The following is a 27,947-nucleotide window of genomic DNA, read 5'->3' on the forward strand; positions in this document are numbered from 1 at the left end:
CCCCACAGAAGCAAATGTGCATGGCAAACCAAGCGAACTTGGAAAATATATGGTCTCAAAAATAATTATTAATGAGAATTTTTGATGATCAAAATTTTTTAAAATTCAATTTTTAAGTCGAAACTAATGAACACGTTTATTTATGGTGTTCGATTTCTATTTTGTCTTGTAATCTGAGTACTGGACTTCAAGTCACTTAAAAGCAGGAAACTTAAGCTTTTAAAAGATTTTAAAAGCTTACATGTAGGTGTGGACGAGAAAAGGGGTTCTATGGAAAGTAACCTCACAGTACGATCTAATCAAAAATTCCTAACTGGGAACATCATGGTGGGTAGTCGTGCCCCAGGCATGTAACTTTTTTTCAAAGGTTTACCTTTGCCTTATGCATGCCCTGTCCAGTATTCTTGTCCATCTTAGGTTAACACACCTTTGAAATAAACTTTAACTACCTTCAAGAGAGCACCTAATCTTGTTAATTCTCCTGTAATCTGATCCCACCTTACTTTCTCCTCATAGGAGGTAGCTTTCTCCTACTTCCATGTAATCTTCCTTACTTTCCTTCCTTAATTTCACATGTATAAAAAATAAATTAAATAAAAATAAAAACTTGCAAAACTTATTCTCCAAAGATCTTGTTCCATCACCTATGCCGTCAGTTTGGCTCACATAAACTCTTATAAAAGTACTCTACAGGTTTGGGCATTTCATATGTTGACAGATGTAATATATTTTTAGATAAATGCATAAGTAAGGGATTTACATACTGGGTGAGGTTTTTAATGTAGTGGGTTTTTTCCACGGTTCTCTCCTTTCCTCCCTTTCATACCCACTGAGTCTCTTTTTCCTCCAAAAATGTATCCCTTTTTAACAACCTAGTGAGGATCCTTTCTTTTTCCCTGTGATAATGCTATCATACGCAACTCAACGTACGCACATTACAGATTTTACTAAAGCAGAATGTTGTGCACACTTTGTACACCCACACTTACACACTTCCCTAACCCAGGCGTCCCCTTTTTATTCAGTTCTGGGCCATTTCAGGCAACTTTGGAACAAATAAATATTCTGTTCCTATATCATGTGTACTGATCTTTCCACTTTGTTTATTTCTATGGGCTAGACGCCCAGGAGTAGAACTGAAGAAATGGAGAGTGTGTGTGTGTTCACAATTTTAAGAATTCTGCCAGATATACTGCCCAGTGTGCTGTAACAATTCAGACATCCATCGGCATTGCTAGAGGGTACCCCTTGCTCTGCATTCCAGGTAACAGACTTTCTTCTTTTTTTATCATATTTGTCAGTCCACTGAATGTGAAGCGATATCTCATGCTTACTTTGCATTTTCCTTACTAGCAAACAGGGTATTTTTGAATATGTATTTTGATGCCTTAACTTACTCACCTAAGAATTTTATCTTCACTTTCTTTGCCCTTTTCTCTATTGAATAGTATTTTTCTAATTGTCAATTTGTTTTGCTTATGATATTGTCTTTTTACCCAGGAATATGGCATATAATTCCATTTATTCAGATCTTTTATGCCCTTCATAAACCAGGAAGATTTAATGGTTATCAATATCCTGTACTTTTCTTGTTAAGCTTATAAATAGCTTACTATTTCACAATGTTTTAATTGAATATTTTTTATATTCCACTTCTAGGTACATATTGCTAAAAGAGAAAACTTAATGGATTTTTGTGTGTTTATATCACAAAAATACACCTTCTCATGCACCTTCTCATATTTTTGTATTCTAAAGTTTCAAATATAAAACCTGGGTTGTTTTAAGCATTGTACCCAAACACAAGACTGGCTGGCTGCCGCTACCAAAGTCAGTATTCAAGAGTCAAGTGCGGATGTAAAGGAAAGTGGTTTATTTTCAGATGCCAGTCACCTGGAAGATGGGGGTTTCATGCCACAAAGCCCATCTGCCAGGAACATGGGGAATTCCTGTCTCAGCCCATCTCCGCCCCTCAGTAGAGGCAGACGTTTTTACAAGGAGAGAGGGGGAACAGAACGGAGATCAGGGAAGGCAAGTGACGGTCCGGTGTGCATCACCCTGGCTCAGTCATCCTGCTTCCCGTCATCCCGGCTTCAGGTCGTCCAGGCTCCATGGGTGAAGGTCAGCAGACCTCCCGGAGCTGGGATGCTTGAAGGTCATGGTCTGTGTATTTTGAAACTAGTTCCTGGGATTCTTGTGCAAACACGCTCTTCATCTCTAAGCCCCTTATTAGTCAGAGTTGGGACTGACAGAAACAATGTCAAAAGAGGGGTGGGGTGGGTCACAATTTCCCACCATTACATCATCAGCAAAATTTTTTTACCACTTTTTTTCTGTGTTTATAGCCTGTATTTCTAGTATTTGTCATAAATGCCTTGACATTAAATTTATTAGGGCAATTTCCAACTTTTTCCATGACCAAGAGGGATTTAAGTAACACTGGAAATACAGTCTTTAAATTTTTTTTAACTTTAGAGATAACATCCAGCGGTAAACCATCTGACGGTGGTGAAAATTTTGTGATAAATATTTAGTCATCTTTTCTATGTCTTCAATGGCAATTGCCTTATTTGATTTTTTCTATTCTTTTATAGCGTCAGTATTTGATTATTTATATTTTGATAGAAATCCTGTGTTTAATTCAGATTTTTTAATTTGTGGCTATAGAGTTGCATGTACCCTCTTATGCTTTTTAAGTTGTCTCCTTTATTCCATATCAAATGCTTTACAGATAAAATAATATGATGCCTGGGATTCACTACTAAATAACACAAAAACGTGGGTAGGGTATAGATAAAACAAGGCTGGCTTTGTGTTTGTAATTGTTGAAGCTAAGTGATGGATTAATGGAGGTTGATTATTCTATTCTACTTTTATATCTTTCTGAAAATGTTCCATAATAAAAACTTTTTTTAAAATTTGAGAATGAGTTCTAGTTTTTGTGTGTGGTAATAAAGTTACTATCTAGACTTATGCACACCACTTCATCTTTTCCTACGACGGAACCACAGTCAGACACTGTGGTAGAGACCTTCTTTTATTAAGAAGAAAATCACTGATTGTGAATTTCTCATGCCTGCCCCCACCCGCCATGTACTTTAAATATTTAGTTTAAGGAATCTTCTTTGCTTTCTGTTTTGGATAAGACGGAATCTCTCCTTCTCTCCAAAACTAACTCCCCTGACTTCTTCCAAGAACTTACCTAATTATTCTTTTAGCATTTTATATGCATTCCATACTTCTCACCCACATTCAAGTAGGCACAGGCTAACCTAACTTTCAAAAAAATTGCACAATGCAGCCATCTGGGAAACTCAGAAGAATAAATTAAAAGAGGTATTTATGTTTCTCTCTTCTCTACCAAGAGGTACCAGAACATCTACCTGGGAATGTGAGCATCTTAGAATCACTTAGGGACTCGCGCTCAGACAGGGAGGAAGAGGCATGTGAGGTCACAGAGGGTGGCTTCCTTCAGAAAGCTGGGCAAGTAGTCACCCTGTCCAGGGAAAACGTGGTATTGTCACCCACTGGCTGCACTGCACTGATCTCAGCACCAAAGGTCTTAGAGGTTTTTCTGTGTGCTCAGCTGGCTCGTTCTATTGTTTTCTTCTTTGCAGATGCAAACAATTCCTTTGGACAGAATTGTAATTTCTTTAACCATGTAGTTGGTATTCTGAAGCTTTAAAGTAGAAAACTTTTGTACCTTTGGGGGCAGAGGAAGACAGGGAAACAGAAATGGGTGAGCAAAGTACCATCCACCACCGAGCCAATTCTGAGGGTCCCACTGTCCAGGACTCAGATGCCGGCTCTGACCCCATGGGTCTGTAGAGGGTGTTTGCCCTGCATTTGATTGTGTCAGTCTTTGGTGTTTCTGTATAATTAAAGGAAAGAGCAAAGCCTCCAGAAGGAGGTACCAAAGTGTCTGCAGCAAAGGGCGGATATATTCTTGCATTACTTATTGGAAAGGTCAAAACGTGTGCCCATATGAAACCTAAAGTTTGAAGAGCGTTTTCCAGGTACCGCTCTCTCCACAGCTGAATTTACTAAATACTACATCTAATTTATTAGTGATGATAACATACCTGCTGCTTATATTTTATTTTCACAATTATCATGTAAAAACTGCTTTGCTTAATCTATTATAAAATAACTCAAAAATCTTTAATGAATGTTTAACTGCCAAATCTAATGATCTTTCATAACTTCTATTTGCCTTTGTGTCTCCACTTGACATGTGCCTCTGCTAACATAGTAACAGAGCAAGCTGAATTTCCCACCCTGCTCGAAATTCTTCTTCTTCCACTTGGCTAATTCTTTGCTAACCTTATTCTCCTCCTACTTCTCTGATTATTCCTCTGCCTCCTTCCTGACCTTGCTTGTTCCTCATCTTTAAACTTTGGCTGCCATGATATGACTAACTGTGATTTGATATGTACATTAAATATATCTAATATATATCAGTACATATCCTTATGTGTGAAGAGACAGAAAGATTAAAAATAAAAGGATAGAAAAAAATCTGTATCACAAAAATATCAAGCCAAAGAAATTACATAGCTATAATGATATTAAACAAAGTGGGCTTTAAGATAAGAAATGGTACTAGACCGACTTGGTAGTTACAAAATTGTCACAGAGATGTAAAGTACAGCACAGGGAATATAGTCGATAACATTGTAATAACTACATATGGTGCCAGGTGGGTGCTTGAAGCGTCAGGGGGACCACTTTGTAAAGTGTGTGATTATGTAACCACTGTGCTATGCACCTGAAACTAATACAAAACGATATTGAAAGTACTGTAATTTAAAAAACTAAAAAATTATTTTAAATGGTAAAAAAAGAAATAGTACTAGACATAAGTAGATATATTTTAGAGTGATAAAATCTTATTATAACAGTAGGATATAATAATCCTAAATCCATCTGTATCTTAGAAGAAAGATTCAAGAGCTATAAAGAAACAGACAGAACTAAACAAACCCATGATGATAGCACGGCAATGTGACACACTTCTCTCAGTAATTATTTATGGGACAGGGAAACAAAAAGCATTAAAATGTAGCAGGGTTGAACCCCATGATCAACAAACTTGACCTAACTGACATTTCTAGAAGACTGTACTCAACGTTTCCCAGTACGCATTCTTACACATATTCTTTTCCAGTGTAATGGAACATTTACCAAAACAGAAAATTTGCCAGGCCATAAAGCAAGTCTTAACACATTTCAAAAGATTGAAATAATACCAAGAATGTTTTCTGACTTCAGTGGGATTAAGCTAAAATCACTAACAGAAAGAAAACTAGAAAGCTTCCATATTGGCTACAATTATGCGATACATTTCTGAACAACAACCCACGGGTCAAATCAGAAAAGACACATCTCAGAGCCATAATGTGGAACAAAAGAAGCCAGATGCCAAAGAGTAGATACCACACTGTATGGTTTCAATTATGCAATGTTCCAAAACATCTCCAGTGATAGAGATCGAAACAATAGCTATCTATTGGAGGAGGATTATTATGAGAGAGGCTTTTAGGGTGGAGATATTATTCTAGATCATGATCTTTGTATGTTACTTGGGTGTATCCCGTAGTAAAACTTCACTGAGCTACACACTTAAAATTTCTACATCTTATTATTTATAGTTCAACGCCAACGTGTATCCAAAGAAAGAAGTGACTTCTTTTTTAGGGGAAGTTCTCTGTAGCATCAGTCTTTGTTTTTCCTTATCAACAACCACAGTTTCAGTTATTTCCTTGAAGTCTGTGCTCTATGACTTTATTCTGTTCCTGATTTCTAACTTCACTACCAGTCTTGAATACTTAAATTCCTTCTAATTGAATGTATAGTCCACAATTGCAATTGTAACACATTTAAAACTGACTTCTGCTAGAAAGAGATGATTATCTTGCCTTCCTAAGGGCACCGTCATTAGTCCACACACACAGGCTCACCATGTAATTGCCTTTAAATTTTCCCTCTTTCTAAGTTCCCTTACCTGACCATGACTACTTGATGATAGTTCATTCAGATTATCACCTGAGCACCCCATTATTTCCATTTGAAGGACCCACATTCTTATACGGAGAACTCCAGTTCTCCTGCTTGGGCTGTTGAGCTGGTCTCCCTCCCCACTGGCCCCAGCTTCCAGTCTCTCCTTCCAAAACTTCCTTTGCACAGCTGCTGTGTGAAGTGTCCAAAGGCACTGTTTCGATCGCTGCTCCTCTTATTAAAAATACCTTTTATTATTTTCCACTAACTGAAAGAAACATGAGACATTCTGAGCCTGAAACATCAAGTGTTTCAGAATCTGACCCCAACCTGTTTTTCCAGTTTGCCTGCAACTACCACAGGTAAATTGGCCCATTAGTTATGCCCCTAAGGATCTTCCTCGTGTTTATGCTCCCGCCTGGCATGTCCTCATTTCTCCCCAACTCTTTAAATCAGATTCATCACTGAAGAGTATTACACCACCATAGACCTCAGGCTTTGCACTCCATTGACTAATGCAAATCCCAACTTCGCCACTTACCAGCACCATGAGTTTGAGCAAATCACTTGCCCTTGGATTCTCAGTTTACTCATCTGTAGTCCACATGTAATTATTGGGTACTCTCCATCTGCCAGACACCGTATGAGACCTAAATGTACAAAGATGAGCAAAAGCAAATAAATCCATCCCTGCTGTCACAGAGCATCCAGCCCAATGAAATGACAGGCATGGACAAAAACATACAGTATCCATTTTGCACAGCTATTAGGACTAAATGGAATATATGTAAAGCCTGTAACACAATGTAGAGAGACAAATGATAACAGTTGTCATTATTAATAACCCTTGAAAACCCAGTCAAATATCCATCTTTGTGGCACGTTCTTACACTTCTGCAATGGCCTCTGGAAATCAGCTGACTCTCTCATTACCATGTGTCTACAAAGAGTCCCTCATTCTCTGAACTCTTCTTTTTTCTATCTTTACCATGCATTTGGAAGCTGTGCTTTTGTGAGTTATGTCTATCTGTTATATTGCCATTAAATGTAGCAAATATTTTATCTCCATATCTCTGAGCATTTTAAAAGTATGGACTATGTTTTTTTTTAAGTTCTGTGTTGACTAAAGCTCCCAGCACATGCTAAATATTTGTTGATAGAATGACTCCAGCCCTATGCATCTGAATCTCAGTGGAACACTTGAAATGCTTCCAGCATTTTCTCCTCCCACACAGAAAACCAATCTGGCCAAGAATATTAGGAAGTGGAAACATCATTTCTCACCCTCTTTGTGAGTTTCTCCCACCCATTTTCCTCCTTAGCCTGCCAAAATGTTTCAAATCCCGAGGAGCCCAGGAAAAGGCTGGTTTTGGCAGCCCACAAGAGAGGGATGAAATGTTGATGGGGGGGGGGGGAATTAAAGAGCCAGAGCCAAAATTTCTGAAAAAAAATATTTTAAGATTACATTTCTAAAAGGATCCTTGATTCTTGAAGTATGTTTATTTCCCCCTCCAGCTTGGGAGATTTTCCAAGAGAAGTTAAAACCAAAATACTTCCCACTACACTGGTTTGCCAAGTTTAGAATCTGCTAACTCATTGGGTCCTAGATTTAGAAAAGTAGTCACGGAGAATATTGTTGCACTATTGCACTTTTTTTCTTTTTATTTACTTTAATTTATGGGGGGAACATTGATTAATAAAATCATATAGGTTTCAGGTGTAGAATTCTGTAACACATCATCTGTATATTGTATTGTGTGTTCACCACCCCAGGTCACATCCCCCATTGCACCTTTCCCCCGGTAAACAATTTCCAGGTTGAAAGCCTTGCAGGGCTGTCCAACCTCTTGGCGTCTCTGGGCCACACTGCAAGAAGAGTTGTCTCGGGCCACACATTAAACACATTGTGACGTGTAATTGCAAAAAAATCTCATAATGTTTTCGGTAAAGTTACGATTTTGTGTTGGGCTGCACTCATAGCCATCCTGAGTCGCATGCGGTCTGTGGGCCGCAGGTGGGACACCCTGCTAGTAAAGTATTGTAAGATAATAAGTTATACCCACGTAATATTTTCTGAGTGTTACATTAAATAATTTAAAACACAAGGGTTTTGTTTCCTGCCAATACATTTATGTTTGAAAACTGATGAGAACACCATTTCTTAAGAATCTGAAATCTTTTTAAGTCCATAATACTGAAAGAAAAAGAGAGGTGGTGATAGTATATCTTAAAACTATGTGATTACAAGCAGCCATATTTGTAGTAGTGTGTTTCACTGTATTCCTCTCAAAACATCTGAAACCAATATTCTAAAATATTGTTAGAAAATGGCCATGCATACCTGCCCACGCCCCACTGCTTACCAACCAAGAAATACGTTAACGTCAACCGTCAAATCTGATGGACCAGTCACATTTTGTACCCTGTGTCTATTAAGCCTCACAGATATTTTCTGAATGATAGTGGCCCACAAGACATTATGTTAGGTTCTGTGGGCATATAAAAATGAATGTCAGACTTAGCCCTTCAGAATTAGAACTTGGTCAGGGAAACAGACACCTACAGCCATCATACAATGATAAACTATACAAAGCAGCCTTTCAAAAACATGGTAATAGAGAGATACATACACTGTGAGTTGGCGGAAAAAACTCATGCATAGCTGGATGGGCAAGTAGAAAGTCTTAATTCATCGGGGGGAATCTAGGAAGGATTCGTGGAGAAGTGACATTTGATTAGGTAATAAGTAGAAATACTTTGGGGTTGGGGAGAGGGAGAAGGAAGCTTTCCAGACAGAAGGAACAGTTGAAGAAAAAAAGTTTACAAAAAATACATCTTTTAAAGTGGATGTGGGCATGTAGGTTGTTGGCGGCAGGGCACAAGGGAGAGCGCAGGGGACGCTTAGATGAGACAGATCAGTGAATGGCCGTATGGAATGTGAAGCACTCGAGAGTTCTAACAGCAGGGGTGTGCTGGTGGTCCAACGGACTCACGGGCTCAGGCTGGGCCTGGCGGCAAGGACAGACTCTAGGGGGCAGGTGCATCTGTGTGTCCTCCTTGGAGAAGTGTCCACTCAGATCTAAGCCCATTTTTTAAATTGGATTGTTTGTCTTCCGGGTGCTGAGTCATATGAGTTCTTCATATATTTTGGAGATCCAACCCTTGTCCGATGTATTGTTGACAAATGTGTTCTCCCACACAGTCAGTTCCCTTTTCATTTTCATGATGGTTTCTTTAGCTGTGCAGAGGCTTTTTATTTTGATATATGTAGTCCCATTTGTTTGTTTTTTCCTTTATTTCCCTTGCCCTATAAGAGGAACCTGATGAACAAAATAAACTAGTGAACTAAATAGAGCCACAGGCATGGAAACATGGAACAGACTGAAAGTGACCAGAGGGGAGGGGGAGGGGGTAATGGTGGAAAGTAGGAGAAGGGACTAGACAAAGAACGTGTATGAATGACTCACAAATATGGATGGCAGTGTAGGAATTAACTTGGAAGTGGGGGGTGGGATGGCAGGGGAGGGCAAAGGGGGAAAATTGGGACAACTATAAGAAAATAACAGAAAAAAATGATTTAAACACACACACACAAATAAAAGGGCAGGCACAGATTCTTTCTCAGGAGAGAAAACAAGATGCAGTCCTAGAAGGGTAATGGCAGTTGTCACATTCAAGGACAAGCAGAAGAAAAGGGAGGAAGAACTCAGAACCACAGACCCAGAGTATGGACATGGAACAGGTGATGGACTAAGATGTGGGCCCTGGAAACTTCCAGCCATGTCCTTATGTAGGAGGTGACCTTAGGAGCATGTAGCAGACTTGATGACCCAGAGCCAAGATTCAATGATTCTCATGTCACCTGCATGACCATTTGGGGAAGCAGATGGTTTTCTTGCCTGCATAACGCAAGACGACTGGTCACATTAATATTTTTTGAGTTTTATCTGACTGATGCTTTCAGTATTTTATAAAGGTGGTCTTCTTTTTATGTGAATTCATGGATGACTTAGCAGATGCAATAGCACATATTTAGGGTTTAACAGCATGCTTTTTTTAAAAAATAGGAATGGGTCACTAGCACATATTTTAGATCCTGCAGATTATATCTCAAGGCTTTTCCCTATTAGTATTTTGGAAGTTGGCCATACTTCTCTTAAGTCCTACAATCAATAGCTCTATTTAATGATCAGTTTATATACTTGGGAAGAAACAGAAGATAGTTTTTACATACGAGAAGGGACCTAAAACACCCAGTTATTTTTTATAAAATTGTGTATTTATTCTTACATGTTTAAACTTCAGTTGCCTGTAAAGTACTCTCTATTTGATGCAATACACCTAACAAGAGTTTTTTTCCACTGCTCAAAACAGTTTCTGAACTTGATTTTTAGTGCTTCTGCTGTTTTTTGTTTCATCTCTTCCACATCAGCAAAATGTTTTCCTTGGAGGACTTTTTTCATCTGGGTAGACAAGATGAAAAAAGTTGCTTAGGGCCAGATCAGGGGAACAGGAAGGGTGGGATATGAGGGTTATGCTGTTTTGGATCAAAAACTACTGAACACTCAGAGTGGTGTGCTCAGATGCACTCATAAATCACCCATCATGAAATGGACAAACACATTACAACAATCTTCAAAAAACATTTGCTGAAGCTGAATGCCGCCTCTCACAACACCACCAGCTGGTGCACTGATAACAGATGGGTTCCTACCTAGTAAGAGAAGCCTGTACTACAAGGAGCCTGCTCTCCAGAAGATAATTCTGTCTTTGAACGGTCCTCTCTCAGTTAGCAAGAGACCAAAGGTAGTATAACAAGTTGGAAAACCAACACTTGAATTTTATCCTACCCAATTTTATTTTGTATCTATATTATAAAAGAACACACTTTAGTAGCTCATTTTATGGATAGGTTGACATAAAATTTCTGCTAATGCCCAATGCTAGTACCCCTTTCACACATTCCAACTCTCTTTTATCCTGTTTCCAACCTTCTAATTTATCTCTGCCTCTTCTCCAAATACTAAAATATCATTTCCCGCATGATTTCAAGATGCGGTCAGCAATGTACAGTACACAGACTAATCTATCCCCTTGTGAACATGTGAGAAAAGGGGCAGGGACGCCTTCTGAAGGGCGGTCTCCTTTTCCAGTAACACCACCCCAAACACATCCTTCCCTGCAAGAATTCCCTGATGAAGGGAGTGGAGGAAAATTACAAATCGAAGAGCAGAGATGATAGACTAAGAGAAGAATCAGAAAGACCAACAACGATGCTTCAGAAAGCATCAAGGCAAGTTCAAGAAACAGCAAGAGATGTAAATAACTGAAGTTAAGACAATAAATATGGAGAGCAGTGAAAACTTAGACTGTGGTAATAAGCTTCATGTGCTAGAAAAGGGTGTTTGGCCCTTGCCCAAAGACGTTAGTTCCTGCTAAGAGATTTTAACCATTTTTTCCTGTCTTTAATGATATATAATTGAATATATCATTGTGTAAGTTGCAAGGTATATGACATAATGATTTGAAACACATATATAATGTAAAATGATCACCATGATAAGATTAGAAAATGGATAATAAATGATATTATTGTTGTGTATCAATAGCACACTATCAATCCTTAAAAATAAATTTTATAGCTATTAACACTTAAATGTGTTAATTGTATCAAAATAATTGAATAAAGAAGGATACAAAAGGAAAAGAAAGATTTTAAGCCAGGAGGTAAAAAAAAATGCAGTATGACTAAGGTATTAAGCAACCATCCCTCTGGAAGAGATCAAGGTTTGGGGATCAGAAGTGGGGGTCAAGAGGAAAACATTTGAGGAGAAATCCATTGGAGTAGGTGGAGAGGTTGTGAGTTTTCAGTTCGTCGCTGCAAGTCTGGATAAAATGCCTCTCCCCTGTGGTTCCATTTTTCTCTACCGTGGCAGCTACCACACCACATCAGAATTGTTTTTATTTGCTTGTTTGCTTGCTTGCTTGCTTGTTTGCTTGCTTTATTTTATTCATGGAGTTTATTTTTTTTAATTAAGAACAATAATAAGTTGCATTTTGGAGCACTGAAAATGTGTGTTATGCTGTGCCAGATACTTTTTATTACTATTATTTTTTTATCCTTACCCAAAGACATTTCTTCATTGCTTTGAGAGAAAGAGAAAAGTTGATGGAACAGAGAAACATTCATCAGTTGCCTTTCGTAAGCTCCCCGACCAGGGATCAAACCCGCACCCCCACGGGGAACTGGACCTTTCCGTGTGCAGGACAACACTCCAACCAACTGAGCCACGCTGACCAAGGCTGCGCCAGATACTTTACGTGCACCTATTCCTCTCACGATCAACACACGAGACAGCTGCCACCATTAGCGCCATTTTGTCCAGGAACAAAAGGTTAAGAAAGTTGCCAGAGCAGCCAAGCTTGCCAGTCACAGAGCCAAGGAGGTATAGCTCCAAAATCCATGCCCTGCATCGCTCCATTCCATGTTTCCACATATCATTAGTTATAAAAGATCCAAAGGCAAATGGTCTTTATATTCTTTTCCCTTCTTGATTGCCTTTAATTCAGTTCACTGAAGGCAAATATTTATTGGATTGTATTCCCTACTGTGGCAGCTATTACAATAAAACAGGCAATAAAACTCCAGCAAATGCTTGATTTTATGCTGATACATAATAACACAGGTGTCATATCTCTCTGTTCATCTTTTCTCCTTTTTATAAAAGCAACCATGTAGTTCAACAGAGATTACTAGACTTTCAGTGCCAACTCTAGACCTTGGTATTCTACCAAGCTCTAGAATCTCTAGAATCTAGAATTCTAACATCATCCACCTCTATAACTCTTGTATTCTACCCTGCTCATATTACTTTAATCCTCAAGAAGTGACTTTATTATATAGGAAACATTTAATCCACATTTTTGCCTGAACAAACTCAGAAATCCACACATTAAAATCCCACTGTTTCAGAGAGGAGTAATAACACAGCTATCCCATTAAATTCTAAACAAAAAAGACCCAGCTATCATCTCTTCCATCCACTAGTTCTTGCTAATTCCAAGTCTATGATTTCAGCTGCCTTTATTTGTCATCCAAAAGCCTGTGATTCACTACATAGTTCAGCATTTACTTTGTAGACTCAAAATAGAGCGCCGCCAGGCCTCTCTGCGGCTTTCATGTGCCCCAAACCCGGCCCGGCCCCGGCATAGCTGTGAGTACAGCCATCTGTTTCTGACGTGCTGATGCCCACCCCTCCCTGCGCCCTATCTCCAGAGTGAAACAAATGTTTGCAAAAAGGCAGAAGCAACTGCTGACATTTCACTTCTTCAAAGCGCTGCCTCCAACACTTCAGCTCCTACGTAGTTACGCTTCCTCAAACTATTCTTTCTGTGCTATAGTTGTGGGACTTTTAAAAGCAAATTTTTCCAAGTCTTTTCACTTCCTGCAGCAGTACATCCTTAAATTCAGATTGAGGATCTGCCCAACCCCCATGCCAACCAGAACACATGGGTAAAATCTAGTTTCTTGCTATTTAAAACAAGCATGTAATTTTATAAAAAATGCTATGGCAGGCATCTTCAATTCATGGTGAATATTCAAGATCAAAAACTCCAAATAATTTTTATACTTATATAAAGGTGCATATGATTACCAGTTAAAAGCATCCAGTTATTTAAATTTTATAATGAAGCTAAGAGTTTCTGGCCAATTTAATCCCATCATTTTAATTTAGAAAAAGAGAGATGAGAAGCTGGTGGCAAAGTTCAAAGAATAAACAGAATTTTCAGGCTGTAAAAGAAGCTAGAGATGATTCAGTTTATCATTTTCTTTCACTATGTGGGGATTTTAGATGCCCAGAAAAAATATTAGATAAATATACATAATATATAAGTAAATAATATAGAAGTATAAAAATATAAGCCTAATATAAATTAAAGTGTGTGATTTAAAAATTGAGAGATACTGAAATAAGTGGGAAAAGTTTATTTTTTATGTAGTTAGAGCAACCATTTTATGTATGTAATAGACAAGTAATTACTTCTAAATACACTTTAGAGTGCATAAAATGATGGGTTACAAAACCTGTTAACAGCACAGGCATGCCTGAAAAACCAATCCAACAGTTTTATGAGACCCAACAAGAGACAGACAGAAAATGAGACACAGAAAACCTATTACCAACTTTAAGATTAAACCAAGGATAAGCTGCCCTCCAAGCTCTAACTCATGGAGCAGCCAGGGCACCGAGATGGCAGAGCACATCTGCTGAGTCCGGTGTGCAAGCGGGACCCTGAGAAACCTGTGCTAAAGTCAGGTGTGTTGGATGTTTGAGTGACAGGTCTAAGAAAAAGAAGACAGAGTGGTCACCTCCAGTGGTGTCCTAGTTGAGTCTCCTTTGGGACTCAGTATCTGGGTACATCAGGTAGATGGGAAGAGCCTTGACAAGGCCATTGCCATGGGCTTGAGAAGTCCCCCTGAAGCTCTGTCCCCGGCTGGGCTTCAAACAGCTGTGACCCTCTGGGACTCTGTGTTCAGGGAGGCCAATGGACCTCTTTGCAGAACATTTTCTCCAAAAGGAAAAGCAGCAGTCAGTTGCCAGCTGTTATCCAGTGACAAAACCTTAGTGTCAAAAAGGGGTCAAATGAGGGTAATCCTGCAATGGTGGTTGTTACTTCAACCAATACGTAGTGGAGCCTGGACACATATTTGGGTCCTAGTTTCAAAGGGTTTAAGTAAGAAAACAAAAGCTAGTTTGTTTAACCCCCTGAAGCTGAGCAGCACAAACACGGCCTCTAGCACAGTGGGAATCTCATGGGAAAGAGCCTCTTCCTCGCTCCACCACAAACCACCAGGAAATGTGAATACCTGTAGAACACTGAAAAATACCAAAAGGAAATTAGTTGTACCTGGAAAAGAAGCTGGAAAAACAACGTAGCATATCTCTAAGCAGTAAAATGGAGTGGACAGACACTACAGGAACGCTACACGCGGAACTTAGGTGCTTCCTGAAATACTTGGAGAAAATGTTCAGGGGAATGGAGTTCCTGCAATTAGTAGGTATAAGTATTAAACCAACAAAATTTACGTAGATGTTCTGTGACCTTATTTGTACCTGTTGGCTGGAGAAATATTAGTTACTGGCTATGCTTTAATGTGGCATAACTACTGACTACTAATAAATAATAAAAGAAACTGCAATCATATCTTCCATGTCTCTGCCCACCTCCCTCCTAGCTCTCTTCTACAAAACAGGAGGAGTTGCTCATCGGATTGGCCAGAAATTAAGGAACTGATTGGTCACAGTGACCAAAGCATACTAGTCCTGAGTTTTAGAAAGGGGTGTGAGAACAGTGGATGGACGATGGAGGAGGAAGTTGAACTCCAAACTCTGGCTAAGTCATAAAACAAAACCTGGTCTTTGACCAGAGTTCTACTTTGCCATATGGATTTGTCTGCAGCTATTAATAAAGAGATCACTTTAGCCCTGGCTAGTGTGGCTCAGTGGATTGAACTCTGGCCTGTGAACCAAAGGGTTGCTAGTTCGATTCCCAGTCAGGGCACATGCCTGGGTTGCAGACCAAGTCCCCGGTAGGGGGCGCACGAGAGGCAACCACACATTAATGTTTCTCTCCCTCTCTTTCTCCCTCCCTTCCCATCTCTCATAAAATAAATAAATTAAAACCTTTTAAAAAATAAATCAAGGGATCATTTTATAGTCCTTTTAACCTTCGTGGAAGTAAAGAAATTGATAGGTAAGATTTCTTTATATGCATCGAATATGTCAACACCTTCAGCCCTCATCTTTCACAATGCCATAAAAATTTGGTTAATTCTGAAAACTATAAAAATGTCCAGGAGAACAATTTAAATAAGTACCCTGGGACTACATGACCACAGCAGAACATGTTTATATCCCAAGTCTGTATCAAACTCTTTACCCATTCTCTCCCAAAACAACATCATGAATGGTAACATGACCTCTTGATGTCCCCTGCCAAGAGAGATTCTCCAGTGGGAATTTATATCCCACACCTGCCAGAAGGAATCCATGAATGTGATGACCTCAGATGGCTTAGGAGCCGGGCCCCACCTGCCGCTGTAAACCCACCATGCATCTCAAATACACCTGTTTTCTGTAAATCTATCCAGAGTGTAGGTGTTGATCATGTAATATTAAAACACAGTCATCCATCTTATATGCTCTTTGCCACATGCCCAAAATATGCCTATGCTTCTGTATTTTCTTAAAAATCAGTAGTTAAGCAACATTTCATGAAACACTTCAATGTCCCCATTATCGCCCTAATGTCCAAGTGCTGTTCTATTTCCACTCACCATTGAACTAAGCAAGTAGGTACTGAGTACCCACCATGCAAGTACTGGTAAATGTTGTGGAGATACCAGTGTGATGCCTACAAAGATTTTGAACAGAATTTTCCGGAGTGGCTTAGAAAAGATGGTGATTCCACCAAGCTGAGTCACAGGGAGCCCTGCTGAGATGGCATAGCAGACTGATGGGTATGAGGAGGACACAGTTTGTGATCTGTCTCCTCTTGGATTCTTACTGCGGCTTCTGGGGGTTACTCTTGAACCATTCCAGATGCTGGAAGCGGTGCCTGTGACAGATCCGAGACCAAGTGCCACTTGGTGTGCTGGCCACCACAATTTATTGCTATCTTGATCTTGGTCTGGAAAAATTGATTCCATCTTGGAATGTTGGCCTCAGAAGAGTGACAGGAAACACATGTAACTTCCCTTTACTGTACTTTAAGCTTGTCTATCATGTCATCTTGTACAACTAAGGCATCACAATTCCATCCACCTCACCATAGGACTGACAGGGACTTCTGGAGGTCCCTAAGTCAGCTCTATGAAACTCACCCAACTAGCCCAATAAACACCCCCAAACACACTTATCATCTTATGATAAAAAACAATGCAAATGTATCATCTTATACTTCTGGAGGTCAGAGGTCAGAAACGGGTCTTACTGGGCCTATCAGAGGGCTGTGTTGCTGCTGGGGGATCAAGGGCAGAATCTGTTTCCTTCACTTTTCCAGCTTCTAGAGGCTGCCTGCAGTTCTTGCCTTGTGCCCTCTTCTTCCGTCTTCAACGTCAGCAGCGTAGTGCCTTCCAATCTCTGACTGCAATCTCTCTGCTTCTCTTTTCCACTTGAAAGGACATGGTAGTTCCATTGGGCCCACCGTTAAGATAATTTCCTTATCCAACTGTAGTCTTTATCTCCATAGATATCCAATAAAAGTTGCTCAGTCAAGAACCAGTATCAAAACAAAAACAAAAACAAAAACACAGTTGTCAATCTGTCATAAATATGTCCTGAGCTCTTGCCTAAATGTTGCTATAAGAAGCATGTATTAATCAATCAACAAATATTTGGGTTGCTGTTATTTGTGGACACTGTTGGAAGTGACAGGTGAATCAGACACAGATCCAGTCCCCAAATAGCTCTTAGCCTAATAACAAAGAGAAAGCTTGACTATGTGTAAAAATAACACAAGAAAGTGTTACGTGCCAGAGACAAAGCTCAATGAAAGGAAGTTATATATTTTAACAGTAGGTCCAAGATGGACAGAGATGGACAGAGATGGCCAGGATTCCTGAGCCTACTACTGGCTACTTGCCACAGCCCGATCTACCCCAAAATAGATCTCTCATGTCTTACAATTGTGTGTGTGCTCCTGTGCACACATATGGGCATGCATACACACACACACAAAGCATAAAGACATCCGAAAGCTAAAGTGGAGATCATATTTGAAAGTACTGGCCATGGCAAGTCTGTTGGACTGCGAAGCAAAGCACTCCTTTCGGCTGCAGACAAGCCTAAGTCCACCTGCATCCCGCGATCCCTCCAGATGCAGGCAGAGTAGCTCTCTCTGCCCTGCTCCCCTCAGCTCTCATCCTGACCTGAGCCTGCTGGACTGTAGTGGTCTAAAAGGGAAAAGAACCCAGAAAAGATGCATTTAAGCAAAAGCATGTTGAGGAAAGAAAACAGTTCAACCCAGGTCTCCTTGTTGCTGGGCTTTCTGTGAGCTCACTGGGCTGTCTGTGGGAGTGGGGGGAAGAGGGGTTCAAAGATACTGGCAGGGCAGGGGGGCACACTGTCTCCTGCAAAATGGGAGCAAGGCTCCAGTCCTCTTCAGTTTCACGGTAGAAAAATGGAAAGTGAATCCAAAATCAGAGTTAAGCACAAGAGAGAGGCTGTAACTCCAAAAAGACAAAATCTAGTAAGTGACGTGTAAACACTTGCACTCATAACCTTCTCGATTTTTACATTAAAATGCCTGTGTTTAGTGCCATTACTCCATAATGACTCTGAGGAGTCCACTTTGTCCCTGACCGAGGTCACTGCCACCCCCTCCTCATCCTGACTTAGAAATGAGAGAAAGGACAGAGGAAGAGAGTCTTGATTTCCCATTACAGGAACACACAGAGCATTGAATGAGATACTTAACCCCTGTTGGAATCCCTCATGTCTTACAATTGTCCCTTTTGTGCATTTTTATCCTTCTTGCAGGAAATCAAAAAGAAAAGTCTTCAGGGCTATCACTATTTCTGACCTAACTCAGAATCAGAACTACAATTCAGTTTCATATACTTTTAACACACACATTATTTTCTCTATGTGTGAGAACAAACCAATCTCAACATTCAGAGAACCATGACTACATCTGAAAGGCTTACAGCCATCCCAGTGCATTTACTGTGCAGGCTCAGTGCATTACCATAAATGTATGAAATGAAGTCATATATTTTCAATTACTCCATTCATGAAAATGCCTTTTCAAGCACAGCTTCTTATTGCTGAGGCCAGCTGTTTGTTTCATATTACAGTTCAAGAGCCAAGTTCCAAGGGCAATAGAAGTTTTGCTATGCATCACTGTCTAAAAGAGAGTGACATAACCAGCTCAGCAAAGAAGTGGGATTTTACAGGCTTCCCTTAGGATGAAATCTCCCGCATGTCAAGAACAACAGTTTCCAACATTGCTGAGGGCCACTAAAAAAGTACCATAGCTAAGAAAATTTTCAAATGTTGACTGAAGACGGGTTTTTCTTGTTGTCTGTTCAGTTTTTTAATTGGGGGGTTGGCTATAAAATGATGCCATTGGGAAGATATACCTACCAGAAAAACAGAGTGAAGTATAATAGCTTATGCTGTAGGTGTTGGCCGGTCCAGGCAATTGAATCCCAGGTATAGTTCAGCCAAAAACTTTGAACACAATAATTCACAAAACCATTGAAGAAATATACGAGGACGGGGGATCTGCTCTGCTATAAGCTTAATGCACACAGTTTTACCTGCCATCGGTACTTTGAAACGGACACAGTGAGCGTCAATGCCTGTCTCATCTTTGGGCTGCTATGATTAGAGAGGCTGTTTGTACTCCCACTAGAGGAAATCAGCTAAAGTTGCATTTACTCAGCTAGACGTAGGTGTCCATGAAACAAGAATAGATGGAGGAAGCAGGGCATAAATACAAGTGTCATAACCTAAATCTCACACAGACTACACTGGTCTAGACCATCAAACTGTCCATAGGAATGGTAGTCTTCCCCCTCAGACATGCATTCGATTTCATGAAATAAAGGATATGTTGAGGGTGTTTAGGGAAAACATTAGAATTGCTCCCCAGGATGAAAGAAGAGCAACCTAATTCCTTTGTAATGTCATGAAAAACACATACACAGCTACCTGAGTGGGTTAAATTAGTATGCATAGGCTTCCAAAGTCACAGGTAAAATGTCAAGTTGAACCATGGAACGCTTTATTGAGAAAATACCTGTTATAGAGTCACAGCCTAAAATCTCTGATTTTACCCAATACCATTGGAATTGAATACCAGATTCTTCTCATTTTATTAAAGTAAATAATACCTAGAAAAATTGTTATTCATACTACTAAAATAAAGTTTTGTAATAATCCTTCACAATGAGCAAACCGGCTCCACTAAGTAACGCCGTTTTCGACATTGCGTACACAATCAGCTCAGCAATTAACAGTAGCCATGGATGGACAGTTTACTATCACTGATTGCCTTAGACTTAACACTCTCAAAGTATAGGAATTCTGAAAGGTAGCCCTGGCTGGGTGGCTCAGTTGACTGGAGCATCATCTTATACACCAAAAGGTGGTGGGTTTGATTCCCAGTCAGGGCACATACCCAGGTTGCAGGTTTGATCCCCTGCCAGGGTGCTTACGAGAGGCAGATCCATCTTTCTCATTCACATCGATGTTTCTCTCTCTCCCTTCCCCCTTTTCTCTCTCTAAAATCAGTAAGCATATCCTCAGGTAAGGATTTAAAACAATAAAGAAAAATTTAAAAATGTTAAAGATTTGATTTATTTATTTTTAGAGAGGAAGAGAGGGAGGGAGAGAAACATCAATGTGTGCTTGCCTCTTGAATGTCCTGCTACTGGGGACCTGGTAGGCAACCCAGGCATGTGCCCTGACTGGGAATCAAACCAGCGACCCTTTGGTTCTCAAGCCAGCACTCAGTCCACTGAGCAACACCAGACAGGGCAAAAAATAAATTTAAAAAAACACAGGAACTTTAAAAGTAAAGTGACTATGCTTACCCTAACTAACCACCTTTGTGAATTTTGCAGTCTTGTGCCTGATCCTGCGGGAAATCTTTGCTGTTTGCTTTAGCAAAGTCAATGTGTAGTTTTATTTCCTTGAGTCTTACTTGTCTCTGGAGACTTGCATTCAACTCTGTTCTACGCCTGTAGAATGAAAGGATGTTTCTCATGTATGTCGTTCAGATTTTATCTTCCTGCATGGTCATGAGAGAAGAACTGAGAAAAATAAAACTAAAGATTTTACTGGCAAATACACAAAATCTAATGTTTTCTTTTATAATCTAAAAATATAACTCTTTAGTAGATCTAACCCTTAGTCCAGCTAGCCTCTTTTGATGCTTCCTGTTTATAGACAAGTTAATATGTTTAGAGTGCTAAGGATTTCACTTTACCTAATCTTAGCTAAGGAACTAAAACTGCATAAACAGGAAGACTGAAAAAATTAATTTATTAAATAGACCCAGGTTAGATCTGGGGTTAGCCTCAGATTTGGAAAAGAAAGTGACTAGCTTTTGTGCAAGTATGTACACTCTTGTTTGTCTGTAACTATTGTAAAACAGTGCATGTATAGTTGAACTATTTTTATATAGAGTAGTGTAGTGATTCCTCATACAAACATTACACACTTAAGAAGTCCATCATCCATCCATCATTTTAAAAAATGATCTATCCATCATTTAAAACAAAGTATTACTATAAATATAAAATTAAAATGTCAGATCATCAGACCCCAATCTACTAAACATGTCAGATTCATCCTAAAAATGATGAGAGGTTTAGAAAAGATAAGCTCCTTTAGCCCTGGCTGGTGTGGCTCAGCAGATTGAGCACAGGCCTGGGAACCAAAGCATCATTGGTTTGATTTCCAGTCAGGGCATATGCTTGGGTTGCAGGCCATGTAGGGCATATGCTTGGGTTGCAGGCCATGTCCCCATAGGGGATACGGTAGAGGCAAGCACACATTGATGTTTCCCTCCCCGTCTTTCTCCCTCTCTTCCCCTCTGTCTAAAAATAAATAAGTAAAATGCTTAAGAAAAAAAAGAAAAGATAAGCTCCTTTAGACCTGCCTGTGACTTGGTTGTTTTTGTTGTCGGTTACTAACTTCTCAGAATGCCTGATGCCATCCACGATGATATACAAGATCAAGTAATATTTGATGTATTTTTGGCAGTTACAATGTATCAGATCATTCCAAAATAACTCATTCCAGGAATGACAATGAATGAGTAAAAAGTACTCCTGTTTGGAAGATTCAAAAGAAATGTCTTTATAATGTTAATTCGTATTTTGATAAGATTACTTAAAATACACTCATGATTACAAGAGTGGATAAAAATACATGTTTAAATTCTTCTAAGCAACAATTTCACAACACTGATAGTATCTCAAAGAATAGATTCTTTAAAAAAACACTTTCTTCATCCAAATTGTTTTTTAATGCCTGAATAATGATGCCATACCTTCAATGTAAATTTTTGAGAAATTGAGAAAAATAGTGATATAAAAAAAGGTAAACCACAAATATATTCCCATTAGTAATGTGTTAATTTCATATTCTGTTGTAACACAAATTTAATTTATCCAAGGGACGTTTATAATTATCCAATCATTTTCTTAAAGTTGTTCTGTCAGTGAAGATCTGTGGTTTAAACTTAAGATTTTCTTTGTCGTTTTATATTTTTGAACGGTTTTCTCACCCACAGGGTTTCCCACATGTTGAGCAGGAACTGAGGAGCGTTCCGTTTCTGCGTATGGTCTCGTTAGGCAGTCCACTTGCCTCTCTACCTGTTTGTTTTCGTTCCTGGTTTTTTTGAAGAAGAAGAAGAAGAAGAAAAACATTTATGCAAATTTTGATACTTTCTTCTTCGGGATCTATTTTTTGATGTCACAGTTGTCACTGAACTAATTAGAATTTCTCAACTGGCATCAAAAATAGTGGTGTTAAAAATAGCGCCTGCGATGTTACACTAGTAGATACACTCTTGTCGCTCATCTTACACTAAATATTCCACATCGTGTCAAAAAAACTGTCTTCCTAGTCCTAACTTACTAACTTTTCATCCAGACTTGATGCTGAATTTAATTCAGTGTTTTTTATTATCTATCGAGATCATCATTTTTCTCATGTGAATTTTTAATGTGATGAATTTTGGCATATTCTTCTAATGCTGAATTACCTTTGAATTAATGGACTTTGGACTACTTTGTTCATATAGTGACCAGCTTTTGCACATTCTTCTGTTCAGGAAAGATTATGCATTATTAAATCTGTGAATCTCCAAGTTAGAAGCCAGAAACTCATTTTTTCTGCCTCCCTTACAAAGAGAAGTCTCAACACATAACCAAGATCAGCTAACCAGATACACATGTGGAACAAGCTGTCAAAATCAATGTCATAGAGATGCAGGTGTTGCATAAATACCTCCAATCTGGCCCCACAATCACTGGGAAGCCCCGTGGTAAAAAGCCGCAATGGCCAGGCTCCCTCCGCATCTTCCACAGCAACGGCACAGACATGAAGCCTGTGCCCAGCAGAAAGACCAGAGAATCTCCTGGAGCAGCCGCATGGCTGGGTGTGTGGGAATCAGCTCCGGGGGCAGACACTTGGGCCCTGAGAAAGTCTGTAAGCTACACCCAGTAACTTCATTTCTAATAAAGCCAGACTGGATTCTGTGTTACAACAGATTAAATCAATAATTTCTTTCTTTTTAAGAATTTATTTATTTTCAGACAGAGGGAAAGGGAGGGAGAAAGAGAGGGAAAGAAACAAAGGGTAGTTGCCTCTCGCATGCCCCCTGCTGGGGACCTGACCTGTACCCCAGGCATGAGCCCTGACTGGGAATCCAACCAGCGACCCATTGATTCATTGGCAGGTGCTCAATCCACTGAGCCACACCAGCCAGGGCTAAATCAATAATTTATGATTAAAATGATTTACTGAGGACTTCGGTTTGCTAGCATTTTACCTTTTTAAAAAGAAATCCTTACCTGAGGATGTTTATTGATTTTTTAGATAGAGAGGAAGGGGGAAAAGAGAGAGAAACATTGATTGGTTGCCTCTGGCATGCACCTCAACTGAGGATCTAACTCTAACCCAGGTATGTGGCCTGATGGGAATCGAAGCTGCAACATTTTGGTATATGGGATGCTGCTCCAACCAACTTAGCCACCCAGGAGGGCTGCTAGCATTTTGTCAAGGATGTTTTTACAAGGTATAAACAAGAAAAATGGCTCTATAATTTTCTTCACCAAGGTGACATAGAATAAAGGTTAGTTTTGTTAAATATTGATATTGAGTGTTGGTAAAATGAATTGATATGTGACTTTAGTAAAATTTGAGACATTTACCATTTTTTTCTACCCTGAAACAGTGGAAATAACTGGTGAATTTTGTTTCTTAAATATGTGACAGGAAATCTCTTACATATATTTAATTCTTATACCATAGGTATAGATCTACTTAGTTTTTATTAAAATTTCTTCTTCAGACTAGGGTTTAATATCCAAAATATATAAAGAATTCACATGACTCCACTCTAAGAAGATAAGCAACCCAATTAAAAAATGGCCAAAGGACTTGAACAGACACTTCTCCAAGGAGGATACACAGAGGATCCAGAGATACATGAAAAGATGTTCAGTATCGCTAGCTATCAGAGAGATGCAAATTAAAACCACTATGAGATACCACTTCACACTGGTCAGAATGACCATCATAAACAAAGCAACAAACAACAAGTGCTGGAGAGGTTGTGGAGAAAAGGGAACCCTAATGCACTGTTGGTGGGACTGCAGACTGGTACAGCCACTATGGAAAACAGTATGGCATTTTCTCAGAAAACTAAAAATGGATCTGCCTTTTGACTCAGCAATTCCACTGCTAGGATTATATTCTAAGAACCCTAAAACACCAATCCAAAAGAACCTATGCACCCCAATGTTCATAGCAGCACAATTTACAATAGCCAAGTGCTGGAAGCAACCTAGGTGCCCATCAGTAAACGACTGGATCAAAAAACGATGGTACATTTACACGAGGGAATTCTATGCAGCAGAAAGAAGGAGCTCCTACCCTTTACAACAGCTTGGATGGAGCTGGAAAGCATTATGCTAAGTGAAATAAGCTGGGTGGTGAAAGACAAATACCACATGATCTCACCTTTAACAGGAACCTAAACAACAAAACAAACAAACAAGCAAAATATAACCAAAGACATTGAAATAGAGAACAGGCTGACAGTGACAACAGGGGAGAGGGGAGGGAATTTCAGGGGAAAAGGGGAAGGGTTTGCAGGAACAAATATAAAGGACACATGAACAAAAACAAGTGGGAGGTGGAAACGGGAGGGAGGTGGGGAGGGCTGGGTGGCTGGGCTGGGATGGGAGTAAAAGGTGGAAAACTGTACTTAAACAACAATTAAAATAAAAAATAAAATAAAATAAAAATTTCTTCTTGAAACAATTTAAATAATTTATTCTTTAAGTATTAATTTCATTTACACTTTTATATCAGCAAAGATCTCAGTTTTTAATCTTCTCTATATCTGGTTCTATTACAGAGAATTTTCAATTTACCTTCTCTTCAACTAATTTTTCAGGAATTTTTCTATTTTATTTTTCTTTTCCATTTTTAAATTAAGGTTCCAAAAAGCAGTGAAATGGTAGAGAATGGCAATGACAGTGATGTCCTCTGCCTGACAAAATAATCTTATTTTATTATTATTCCAAAAGGACAACCTGAAACATGGGAGGGATGCTGTATATACGAAGGGGACCCAAAAAACTGGAATTACCTTCTGGAGGGCAGGCCCCTTGTACTACAGGTTTCCCCCACTAAGGTGAGTGTTCTAGGAACCCATCTGTATCAGCGTGCCAACTGGTGTCATTGTGAGAGGCTGCTGTTTGCATCAGTGAAATTTTTTGAGACTCTTTCAACACGTTTGCCCATTTTAAGTGCACCTGCCCATACCATGCTGAGTGTCCAGCAGCTTTTGACCCAAAACAGCATGACCCTCATGCCCCACCCTCCTATTCACCTAATCTGGCCCCTGAGACCTTTTTGTTTGTTTTCCCAGATGAAAAATACTCAAAGAGAAACATTTTACCAATGTGGAAGAGGTGAAACAAAGGCAGAAGCACTAAAATGCATAAAAATTGATGAGTTCAAAAACTTTTGAGAAAAAAGTTTTGATAGGTGTATTGTATCAAATGGAGAGTACTTTCAAGATGACTAAAGTTTAAACATGTAAGAATAAACACAATTTTTTTATAAATTGTATAAATAAACAGTTTTATACATAAATTCTTTTGGGGGGTTTCCCTGTACACAGTGTTATTTTATAAGTAAATAAATTTTAAAAACTAAGCCTCAGAGATGCTAGAAGTTGCCAAAGTGACTCAGAAAAGTACATTCCCTTCTGATGCAGTTTTCTCACTTCCCATTGTGCACAAAGGTTAAAGTATCATTAGACTGCCACCATTGGTTGATGCATCTATCTTAACAGGCACTGTCCTAATGCCTTCTTATAAGGCTCTCATTTAAAGAAAAAAAAAACACTATAACAGTACAATTATTTTCCCATAACTGAAGCACTAAAAATAGTTAATTCACTTCGGGCAAGGGAAGCTTGGAACAGAAGCCCAGTTGTTCCTGCAGATGTAAGGAATGGGCTAGTGTGCCGTGTCTCCGTCAGAAAATATAATCTCGGCGTTAGTGTCTCAGTAAATTATCCAGAGTGAGGAAGGAAGGAAGGAAGGAAGGAAGGAAGGAAGGAATGGGGGGGAGGGAGGGAGGGAGGGAGGGAGGGAGAGAAATGAGAGACATGGTATTTTATAATACTCTGCTCCTAATAATGTTTCATTTCTTTGTTAAAGGGGCAAATTGCACATGATGCTTGTAAAAAATGGCATGAAAGACTTTATTCAAAATTATATCATCTCACACCTGTCAGAATGGCTATAAATCAACAAACAAGTGCTGGTGAGGACGTGGAGAAAGGGGGATGCTCATGCACTGTTGGTGGGGATGTAGCCTGGTGCAGCCACTGTGGGAAACAGTATGGAGTTTTCTCAAAAAATTAAAAGTGGAACTGCCTTATGACCCAGCAATTCCACTTCTGGGAGCACATTCAAAGAAATTGAAAGCACTGATTTGAACAAATCCTTATGTTCATTGCAGTGTTATTTACAACAGGCAAGATTTGGAAGCAGCCCAAGTGCCCCTCCGTAGATGAGTGGATAAAAAAAGCTGTGGTACAAGGAAAAAGCGCTCATGGACATGGACTACACAGTGTGGTGATTGCTGCGGGGAGAGGTGTATAAGGGAACTAAATGGTAACAGAAAAAAATACAAAAAAGATTTTTTTTAAAGAAGCTGTGGTCATTTACACGATGGAATACTACTTGGCTATAAAAAAGAAGGATATCTTACCTTTTGTGACAGCATGGATGGACCTAGAGAATATTATGCTAAGTGAAATAAGCAAGTCAGAGAAAGACAAGCCCCATATGATTTCACTTATATGTGGAATCTATGAACAAAATAAATAAACAAAATGGAAACAGACTCATATATAAGGAATAGACTGATAGCTGTTAGAGGGGAGTAGAGCTGGGTAAAAAAGGCCAATGGATTAAGTTGGAAAAAAATTATCGACCCATACAACACTATGATGATAACCAGAGGGAAAGGGGGTCTGTGAGGGGAGGTAAAAGAGGGTAAAGGGGGGATAAATGGTGATGGAAGATTTGACTTGGGGTGGCGAACATATAATAAAATATACACATGATGTATTATACCCCTGAAACCTATGTAATATTAACCAGTGTCACCCCAATAAATTTAGTAAAGATAGTTTTAAGGATGAAAAAAAACAACAAAAAAGAGACCATTACAACAGTGGTGAACGGGAAAGAGGCGCGGAGCAGCCCCACTGGAACACGCCGGGGCTGGGCGCTGTAATCGGGCTGTGTCTGTATTTGGCAATGGGTGCTTATCGCACGCAGTTAGCTTCCTCCCTCACACAGGGACTGAGAGACAGGGGCCTAGTTCCTTCATGATCAAATTCCCAGGTCTTTGAGAAAGACATTCCAGGATTGTAGAAAACTTACGTGGAGAAGAGGCAAAGGAAGAATTTACAGGTGTATGTGAGGGGCCTCCAGCCTGCACAAAGCCTTCTGAAGTCTGGGCCGAGTGAGACAAACGTGAAGGCAGTGTTGGCTTTGCGAGGTGTGTCTTTGTCTGACCACTAGGTACGTCTGAAAGTAATGCAAAATAACATCGTCTGTCAACTGCACTTGACAGTAAAAAAAATTATTTTTACGTCTTATTGGTCATCTTTCTGTA

The sequence above is a fragment of the Phyllostomus discolor genome, chromosome 10, assembly GCF_004126475.2.
Source record: "Phyllostomus discolor isolate MPI-MPIP mPhyDis1 chromosome 10, mPhyDis1.pri.v3, whole genome shotgun sequence".
In the NCBI taxonomy this organism is placed as follows: domain Eukaryota; kingdom Metazoa; phylum Chordata; class Mammalia; order Chiroptera; family Phyllostomidae; genus Phyllostomus; species Phyllostomus discolor.